At 45.0% G+C, this 9259-nt stretch overlaps 1 long non-coding RNA gene across 1 annotated transcript; it reads left to right on the top strand.

Moving 5' to 3' along the window:
* Window positions 1-422: 422 nt before the first annotated feature.
* On the top strand, window positions 423-1367 carry LOC116579442. Its single transcript, XR_004281257.1, has 3 exons — window positions 423-517; window positions 943-1052; window positions 1188-1367. It is a non-coding gene; the product is annotated as an uncharacterized LOC116579442 (long non-coding RNA).
* The last annotated feature ends 7892 nt before the right edge of the window (window positions 1368-9259 follow it).

Below are 9259 nucleotides of genomic sequence, written 5' to 3'. Positions count from 1 at the left end.
GCGCTTCCCCGCACGCAGCTCCGCTGCTGGGACCACGGGGCAGGGGCTTCCTCCTGCTTGCGGCGAACCCGTGGGCAGGAACCGGCGTGCGCTCGTGCACATGCGCGGACGGGGCGGGACGCGCGCCCCCGCCTCCCTCCGAGGCCCGCGTCTCGGCCCCGGCTGGGCAGAAGCTGGCGTGAGGCCGCAGCAGGTTTGCGGGGCGGGAGGCTCAGACAGATGCTGGGGGTAAGGAAGGCTCCAGTATTGCGGCCCAGTAAAACCCAGCGGCCTGGAGGGCAGGGCATTTGCGGGTCCCTCTAATCCGGACGGACCAGTGCCAGCCTGCTGGGTCCCTTCTGCGGCTGCTGGAGGTGACGCGGGGCCGCAGGACGCGGGGTTCGCTCCCGGCGTCAACCCTGTGGCGGGGGAGTCCACCAGCCGGTCAGGAGGCGACCCCTCGCCCAGCTCCGTGGAGGGGAAGAGCGGACCCGGGGCGGAGAACAAGCAGGGGTGTGGGGACGAGGATGGCGGGCAGGTGTGTGAGCAGGAGCGGGCGGGCGGGCGGGAGCCTGAGCAAGTTCGAGACGCGGCGGCGATGGGAGGAGGGCTTCGGGGAGGAGGAGGGTGAAGCTGCGTCGGGTGCGGGAGTGAAAACAGGTCTCGGCTTCCTTCCGGGGAAGTGACTTCAGCCGCCGCCGAAGGAGACCCAGCGAGGCCGGGAGAGCAGTGCGAAGTGCCCGCGGCTGCCGGACCCGAATGTCCCCCTCGGTTCCTGCCCGCGGCGAGCAGCCAGAGCCTCTTTCCCAAAAGCTAGCTCTGGGTCGCGTCAACGCTTTTTATCGTTTTTTTCGGTTTCCGGTTTACTATTTCTGCTTTGACATTCGTGATTTCCCTCCCTCTAAGTACTTTGGGCTTAGTTAGCTCTTTTTTTTTTTTTTTTTTTTTTTCCTCGAGGTACAGAGTGAGGTGGTTTTACACCCAACGTGGGGCTCGAACTTAAAACCCAAGACCAAGCGCTGTATGCCCCGCTGACTGAGCCACCATCTGCGACATCTTTCCTTTTTCTCAAGGTAGGCGTTTTGTGGCTGTGCACATTCCTCTTGGAACCGTTTTCGCTGAATCCCATACATTCACCGTGTTGCGTTTCCGCTTATGCTGGTCTCAAACTATTTCTTGGTTTCCCTTTGATTTCTTTTCTGCCCCAGGGGTGTTCACGACTGTGTTGTTGAGTCTGCCGGTCTTTGTGAATTTTCCTGCTTACACGTTTCACGACATGGTGGTCAGAAAAGCTACTCAGTATGAGGTCAGTCCTTGTAAATCTGTTAAGACGTGTTTGGGGACCCAACCTGTGATGCTTCCTGGTGAGTACTGTGTGTGCGGGGAAGCCGGTGGACCCCGTCGCTGCTGGGCAGGTGTTCCCGCGTCGGTAGAGCGAGGCGCTCGGCCGTGCGTTTTGGAGCAATGCTTCCTTAGTGATTCTCTGTCTCCTGATTGTCCGGTGTTGAAAGTGGGGCTGTGGCTCCTACTTTAAATAAGTAGAAAAGGGCCCTTCTATCTTTGTTTAACTTGATGCAGCAAGTGGAGAGAGAAAATGTTAGTAAGATGAACCCTGGTTCATTTCAAGTCACACAAATCGGTGTGAGTGTTGGGCTGTAGAGAGGCTGTTGTTCCCATTTCAGTGTGGGTGTTCTACCCTTGTATCCCTGGTATGGCAGGTAACCCACAGAAGGAAACAGCGCCTACCATAAAAATAACTCCTCCCACCGCTTAATGGGAACTTGTGATCAGTAACTGACCTGAAATTCACCTTGCACATCCACAGGAGGCTTACCAGTGGTGTTCCATATTAATGCAAACCTTCCTTTCAATGAGCAAACAGGTGCACAGTGCTGACACTCCCCAGGTGGGACCAAGCTCCTAAGTGGGTGACTGTAACACAGTAGGAGCTTTCAGATGCAGAATCCTTGTCTGCTCAAGGATGAAGCCTCTGACCCAAGGTTCCACTGTCCTTCCCATATTCACAGATAAGGGAACAGGTTCTCAGAGCTCCAGGGTGTGTGCTAATGTCCCAGCACCATTAGTTATCACTGAGGACCGGGGAATAAGACCCCTACTGGGTGAATCCAGCTGATGGTGACAAGCTACTCACTACATGTTTCTTGTCTTGTCCACACAACAGTCCCCTAACATGGACCTAGTTTTCCCAAAGAGCAAGAAAATTTAGTACTCAGAGATGTTTTTCTCGGTATCATATACTTTTCCTTTCTGATGGTGGCTTTTCAATCCTACAATAACAATTAGGATTATTACCTTTGGAAGACTTCATGTCTCTTATCAGAACAAGTCTGTCTTTCTCTTGGATGTCACAGAACCTTTGTTTTCACTCATAAGGGCTCAAACCAGCCTTTACTCTAATGCATCCCCCAAATGGGCTGCGGTCATTTTTGAACTCAGGTACCCAGCTTAGTTGGTTCTGGAGTTTATAAATGAGAATCAAAGAGACAAAATGTAGGAACTCAAAATCTCAAAGAGATGTAAAGCAATCTGCAATGGTTTAATGATAGGAGAGTTTAACGTGTGTTATTGAGGTGTAATTTACGAATGAAACTGTGTATAGTGAAGGTGTACAACTTTTTTTTTTTTTAATTTTGGTTAACATACAGTGTGACATTGGTTTCGGGAGTAGAATTCAGTGATCACTTACCTATACACCCAGGGCTCATCACCAGAAGGGCCCTCTTTAATACCTGTCTGGATTGGCTGCTTTGAGTAGTGATTACTTTTCCGTGTGGACTGAGTTGAGTGGGAGACCACTTTGATTAAAGCTCTCTAGGAACTTCTCACCATGTTTCAATCTGTGGAATTATTAATAACTAGAATTCTTCAGCCAGTAGGGATATTTTCTATACTGAATAGAATATCTGAAGACATTTTAGGGACAAGTTGTATATCCAAATGGCTACTGATTTTTTGAAAAGCATTTTGTGTACTGTCACTCTAAATATATAATACAGAGTCCTCATAAGTTGGATATGAATCCTCTTGGAATTTTAGTTAGATAATCTTTAGTTAGATAGTCTTAAAATTTATATATTTTTGCATTTCCATTTAACCTTATTAATGCATCATAAGGGCAGACAGGACGGCCATGAATTGTAAAGCTGGTACACTGTATTCTCGTTGTCTCCTCCCACATACTCACTCATGAAGCACATGTTTATCTCATACCCATTATGTGTCAGTCACACTTTAGACCAAGAAAGGCATGCTTCTGAGTTCACGGACTCTGTATTCCGATGGGAAGTCAGAACATGAAAGTAGATAGAAATACAAAGTAATAAGATGAGATTGGAATATGAGTCCTATTCCTCCTGTGGAATAGGACTGTGTCTCCCTTTTCAGAAGAAAAGGCCCGGAATCCCTTTATGAGGTCCTAGAACGAACACAAGTCCTCCTGAGGCACAGACAGCCTCCCCTTCCCTCCAGGCCGCTCTGACCCACTCGCAGTGTCTTATCAGAACAAAGCCCTGAGAACCACAGGCAAGAGGCTCTGAAAACCGTCTTTTGTTAACAATTGGGGTTGGGTCTTTTGCCAGTGTCCTCCTCTCCCAGAACGTCCCTCCAATCCTGCATGGACATGAGTAGGAATCTTCAACACGATTCTTGCCCCCATGGCTGTCACCAGTCTCTAGGTTCTTCTCTCCACTGGGATTCCACTCGCAATGGCAGCTCTGGTCTTCGGGCACCCCCTGTCCCCTCTTGGGTGTACACTTGTCCCTCACAGCCACTGAGTGGCTTGCAGCCTTGTGCTCCGTCAGTGTCCTGAGCACCTTTCCGTGGGTCCTTCTTCTTCCCAGGACAGCGGGGAGGATGCTCAGGGGAGGAGCCCCCAAGGTCACTGGTCCTTCCTATCCATCTGCTGGATATCCAGGGTCTTCATTAGTATCCATGTTCCTGAGAAAGCTACTGGTCTCCAGGACATGGATAGCCACACCCAAGGCAAATGGGTTTGCTCATCTGTCGGTCCTAATATAGGTCTTGTCTTCTTGGTCCATCTCTGAGGCCATGTTTATTGGCCTCGTGGTCTGGCCCAGCAGCTCCCTGGTGCTGTTCTTGCACCAGCACCCCCAGACAGTGCGGTGTATTCATGCCCCCAGTGGTTACTACCGCGGGGTCCCCTGGAGACCAGAGCCGCCCCCAGCATCCCGACGCTGGTGACCACATGTGTTGTCTTCTACATGTAGAATTCCATTCTCGCTTTTTCTGTCCTCACTCTAATAGGCTCTTCTCTGTGAGTGACGCGTAATTCTCGTGTTCTGGTTTCGTGTTTTTCTATTATTTGTCCCTTACTGCTGATCCTCAGGGATTCTCCAGCTCCTAATTTCTGCTTTTGAATGTTGAAAATGACCATGAAGAACCTAAATTTATAGAAGTCAGTTTCAACAATAGCCAAGATTATACTGTTCAGTAATCATTCACCAAATACCAATATATAAATTTTATTTTTTCAGTGTTCCAAGATTCATTGTTTATGCACCACACCCAGTGCTCCATGCTCCATGCCCTCCTTGATACCCACCACCAGGCCCACCCCCCCCATCCCTGTCCCCTCCAAAACCCTCAGTTTGTTTCTCAGAAAACATGGCCTCAGAGATGGACCAAGAAGACAAGACCTCTATTAGGACCTACAGATAAGCAAACCCATTTGTCTTGGGTGTGGCTGTATGTGTCCTGGAGATCAGTAGCTTTCTCAGGAACATGGATATTAATGAAGACCCTGGAGATCCAGTAGATGATCAGGAAGGACCAATGACCTCAGGGGCTTCTCCTCTGAGCAGTCTGAACAGTCTCTCATGGTTCATCTCCCCCTCTGATTTCCCCCAACTCCCTTCTCTCCTTCACCCAATGTCCTCCGTGTTATTCCTTATGCTCCACAAGTAAGTGAAACCATATGATACTTGACTCTCTCTGCTTGACTCTCTTCACTCAGCATAATCTCCTCCAGTCCCATCCATGTTGATAAAAAAGTTGGGGATTCATCCTTTCTGATGGAGGCATCATACTCCATAGTGTATATGGACCACATCTTCCTTATCCATTCGTCTGTTGAAGGGCATCTTGGCTTTTTCCAGTTTGGTGACTGTGGCCATTGCTGCTGTGAACATGGGGTACAGATGGTCCTTGTTTTCACTACATCTGTATCTTTGGGGTAAATACCCAGTAGTGCAATTTCAGGGTCATAGGGAAGCTCTGTTTTTAATTTCTTAAGGAATCTCCACACTGTTTTCCAGAGTGGCTGCACCAACTTGCATTCCCACCAACAGTGGAAGAGGGTTCCCCTTTCTCCACATCCTCTCCAACACACTGCTTCCTGTCTTGTTAATTTTGGCCATTCTAACTGCTGTAAGGCGGTATCACAATGTGGTTTTGATTTGAATCTCCCTAATGGCTAATGATGATGAACATTTTTTCATATGTCTGTTAGCCATTTGTATGTCTCTTTAGAGAAGTGTCTGTTCATGTCTTCTGCCCATTTAAAAAAAAATTTATTTATTTATTTGACAGAGAGATAGCAAGAGGGGGAACACAAGCAACGGGAGTATGAGAGGGAGAAGCAGGCTTCCCGCTGAGCATGGAGGCTGATGCGGGGCTTAATCCCAGGACCCTGAGACCATAACCCGAGCCAAAGGCAGAGGCCCAACCCACTGAGCCACCCAGGTGTCCCATTTCTGCCCATTTTTTGACGTGATTATCTGTTTTGTGTGTTTGAGGAGTTCTTTACGGACCTTAGATATGAGCGCTTTGTATGTAGTGTCATTTGGGAATATCTTCTCCCATTCCGTGGGTTGCCTCTTTGTTTTGTTGATTGTTTCCTTTGCTGTGCAGAAGCTTTTGATCTTGATGAGGTTCCGAAAGTTCATTTTCTCTTTTGTTTCCTTTGCCTTTGGAAATGTGTCTTGAAAGAAGTTGCTGTGGCCAGTGTCGAAGAGGTTACTGCCTGTGTTCTCCTCTAGGATTTTGATAGATTCCTGCCTCACAATGAGATCTTTTATCCATTTCAAGTTTATCTTTCTGTATAGTGTAAGAGAATAGTCAAGTTTCATTCTGCTACATATAGCTGTCCAATTTTCCCAGCACCATTTATTGAAGAGACTGTCTTTTTTCCACTGTATATTTTTTCCTGCTTTGTTGAAGATTAGTTGATCATGGCATTGTGGGTCCATATCTGCACTCTCTACTCTGTTCCACTGGTCTATATGTCTGGTTTTGTGCCAGTACCATGCTGTCTTGGTGATCACAGCTTTGTAGTAAAGCTTGGAATCAGGCAACGTGATGCCCCCAGTTTTCTTTTTCTTTTTCAACATTTCCTTAGCAATTTGAGGTCTCTTCTGGTTCCATATAAATTTTAGGCTGGCTTGTTCCAGGTCTTTGAAAATGCTGGTGGAATTTTGATCGGAATGGCACTGAAAGTATAGATGGCTCTAGGTAGTATAGACATTTTAACAATATTTATTCTTCCAATCCATGAGCAAGGAATGGTCTTCCATCTTTTTGTGTCTACTTCAGTTTCTTTCATGAGTGTTCTGTAGTTCCTTGAGTACAGATCCTTTACCTCTTTAGTTAGGTTTATTCCCAGGTATCTTATGTGCTACAGTAAATGGAATCAATTCTCTAATTTCCCTTTCTCTATTTTCATTGTTAGTGTATAAGAAAGCAACTGATTTCTGTGCACTGGTTTTGTGTCCTGCCACATTACTGAATTGTTGTATGAGTTCTAGTAGTTTGGGGGTGGAGTCTTTTGGGTTTTCCATATAAAGTTATGTCATCACGAAGAGGGGGAGTTTGACTTCTTCATTGCCAATTTGAATACTTTTTATTTCTCTTTGTTGTTTGATTGCTCTTGCTAGGACTTCTAACACTATGCTGAACAACAGTGGCGAGAGTGGGCATCCTTGTCGTTTTCCTGATCTCAAAGGGAAGACACTCAGTTTTTTCCTACCGAGGATTATATTCCCTGTGGGTTTTTCATAGGTAGATTTTATGAAGTTGAGGAATGTTCCCTCTATCCCTTTACTTTGAAGGGTTTTAATCAGGAATGGATGCTGTATTTTGTCAGTGTTTTTTTCTGCATCAATTGAGAGGACCATATGGTTCTTCTCTCTTCTCTTATTGATTTGTTCTATCATACTGATTGAATTGCAAATGTTGAACCACCCTTGCACCCAGGGATGAATCCCATCTTGTCATGGTGTATAATCTTCTTAATGTGCTGTTGGATTCTATTAGCTAGGATCTTGTTGAGAATCTTGGCATCCATATTCAGCAGGGATATTGATCTGAAATTCTCCTTTTTGATGCGGTCTTTGCCTGGTTTGGGGATCAGGGTAATGCTGGCTTCATAGAATGAGTCTGGAAGTTTTCCTTCTGTTTCTGTTTTTTGAAACAGCTTCAGGAGAGTAGGTATTATTTCTTCTTTGACTGTTTGGTAGAATTCCCCAGGAATCCATAAGGTCCTGGGCTCTTGTTTTTTTTTTTTTTTTTAAGTTTATTTTCATTTAATTGTGTAATTATAATTATTTAATTAGATATGTCTTGTTTTCTTTTTTTATAAATTTTTAAATTAACATATAATGTATTATTAGCCCCAGGGGTACAGGTCTGTGAATCATCAGGTTTACACACTTCACAGCACTCACCACAGCACATACCCTCCCCAATGTCCATAACCCAACCACCCAATGTCCATAACCCAACCACCCTCTCCCTACCCCCCTACCCCCGGCAACCCTCAGTTTGTTTTGTGAGATTAAGAGCCTCTTATGGTTTGTCTCCCTCCCCATCCCATCTTGTTTCATTTTTTCCTTCTTACCTCCCAAACCCCTCACTGTGCCTCTCAAATTGTTTTTTGGGATGTTTTTGATCACTGCTTCAATCTCCTTACTAGATATTGGTCTATTCAGGTTGTCAATTTATTCCTGATTCAATTTTGGCAATTTTTAGGTTCCCAGGAATGTATCCATTTCTTCTAGGTTGCTTAACTTATTGGCGTATAACTGTTGATAATAATTTCTGATGATTGTTTACATTTCCTTGGTGTTAGTCTTGATCTCTCGCCTTTCATTCACAATTTTGTTAATTTGGGTCCTCTCTCTTTTCTTTTGGGTTAGTTTGGCCAGTGGTTTATCGATTTATTGATTCTTTCAAAGAACCACCTTCTAGTTTCATTGATGTGTCATACTGTATCTCTAGTTTCTATCTCATTGATCTCTGCTCTAATCTTGATTATTTCCCTTCTTGTGCATGGGCTTAGCTTAATTTGTTGTTGATTTTCCAGTTCTTTAATATGTAAAGAGAGCTAGTGTATTCTGGATTTTTCAATTTTTTTTTAAAGATTTTATTTATTTGATAGACAGAGATCACAAGTAGGCAGAGAAGCAGGCAGAGAGAGAGGAGGAAGCAGGCTCCCCGCTGAGCAGAAAGCCCCATGTGGGGCTCCATCCCAGGATCCTGGGATCATGACCCGAGCCAATAGCAGAGGTTTTAACCCACTGAGCCACCCAGGTGCCCCTGGATTTTTCAAATTTTTTTGAGTGAGGCATGGATGGCTATGTATTTCCCCCTTAGGACAGCCTTTGCCATATCCCATAGGTTTTGGACCAATGTGTCTTCATTCTCATTGGTTTCCATGAATTGTTTAAGTTCTTCTTTGATTTCCTGGTTGATTAAACATTCTTAAGCAGAGTGGTCTTTAGTTTCCAGGTGTTTGAATTCCTTCCAAACTTTTTCTTGTGATTGAGCTCCAGTTTCATAACATTGTGGTCTGAGAATATGCAGGGAATAATCTCAATCTTTTGATGTCAGTTAAGCCCTCATTTGAGACCTAGTATGTGGTCTATTCTGGAGAAAGTTCTATGTGCACTCGAGAAGAATGAGTATTCTGTTGTTTTAGGGTGGAATGTTCTATATATATATCTAGGAGGTCCATCTGGTCCAATGTGTCATTCAAAGCTCTTGTTCCTTTGATTTTCTGCTTGGATTATCTATTACTGAGAGTGGCGTGTTAAGATATCCTGTTATTAATGTATTCATATCAATATGACTTTTTATTTTGCTTAACAGTTGGCTTATGTAGTTGGCTGCTCCCATATTCAGGGCATAAATATTTATAATTGTTAGATCTTCTTGGTGGATAGTCCCTTTAAGGATGATGTAGTGTCCTTCTGTATCTCTGACTACAGCCTTTAGTTTAAAATCTAATTTGTTTAATATGAGAATT

This window comes from Mustela erminea, chromosome 19 (genome assembly GCF_009829155.1).
Source record: "Mustela erminea isolate mMusErm1 chromosome 19, mMusErm1.Pri, whole genome shotgun sequence".
Lineage (NCBI taxonomy): Eukaryota > Metazoa > Chordata > Mammalia > Carnivora > Mustelidae > Mustela > Mustela erminea.
The sequence above is the reverse complement of the archived record's forward strand: the minus strand, read 5'-3'. Positions and strand labels throughout refer to the sequence as shown.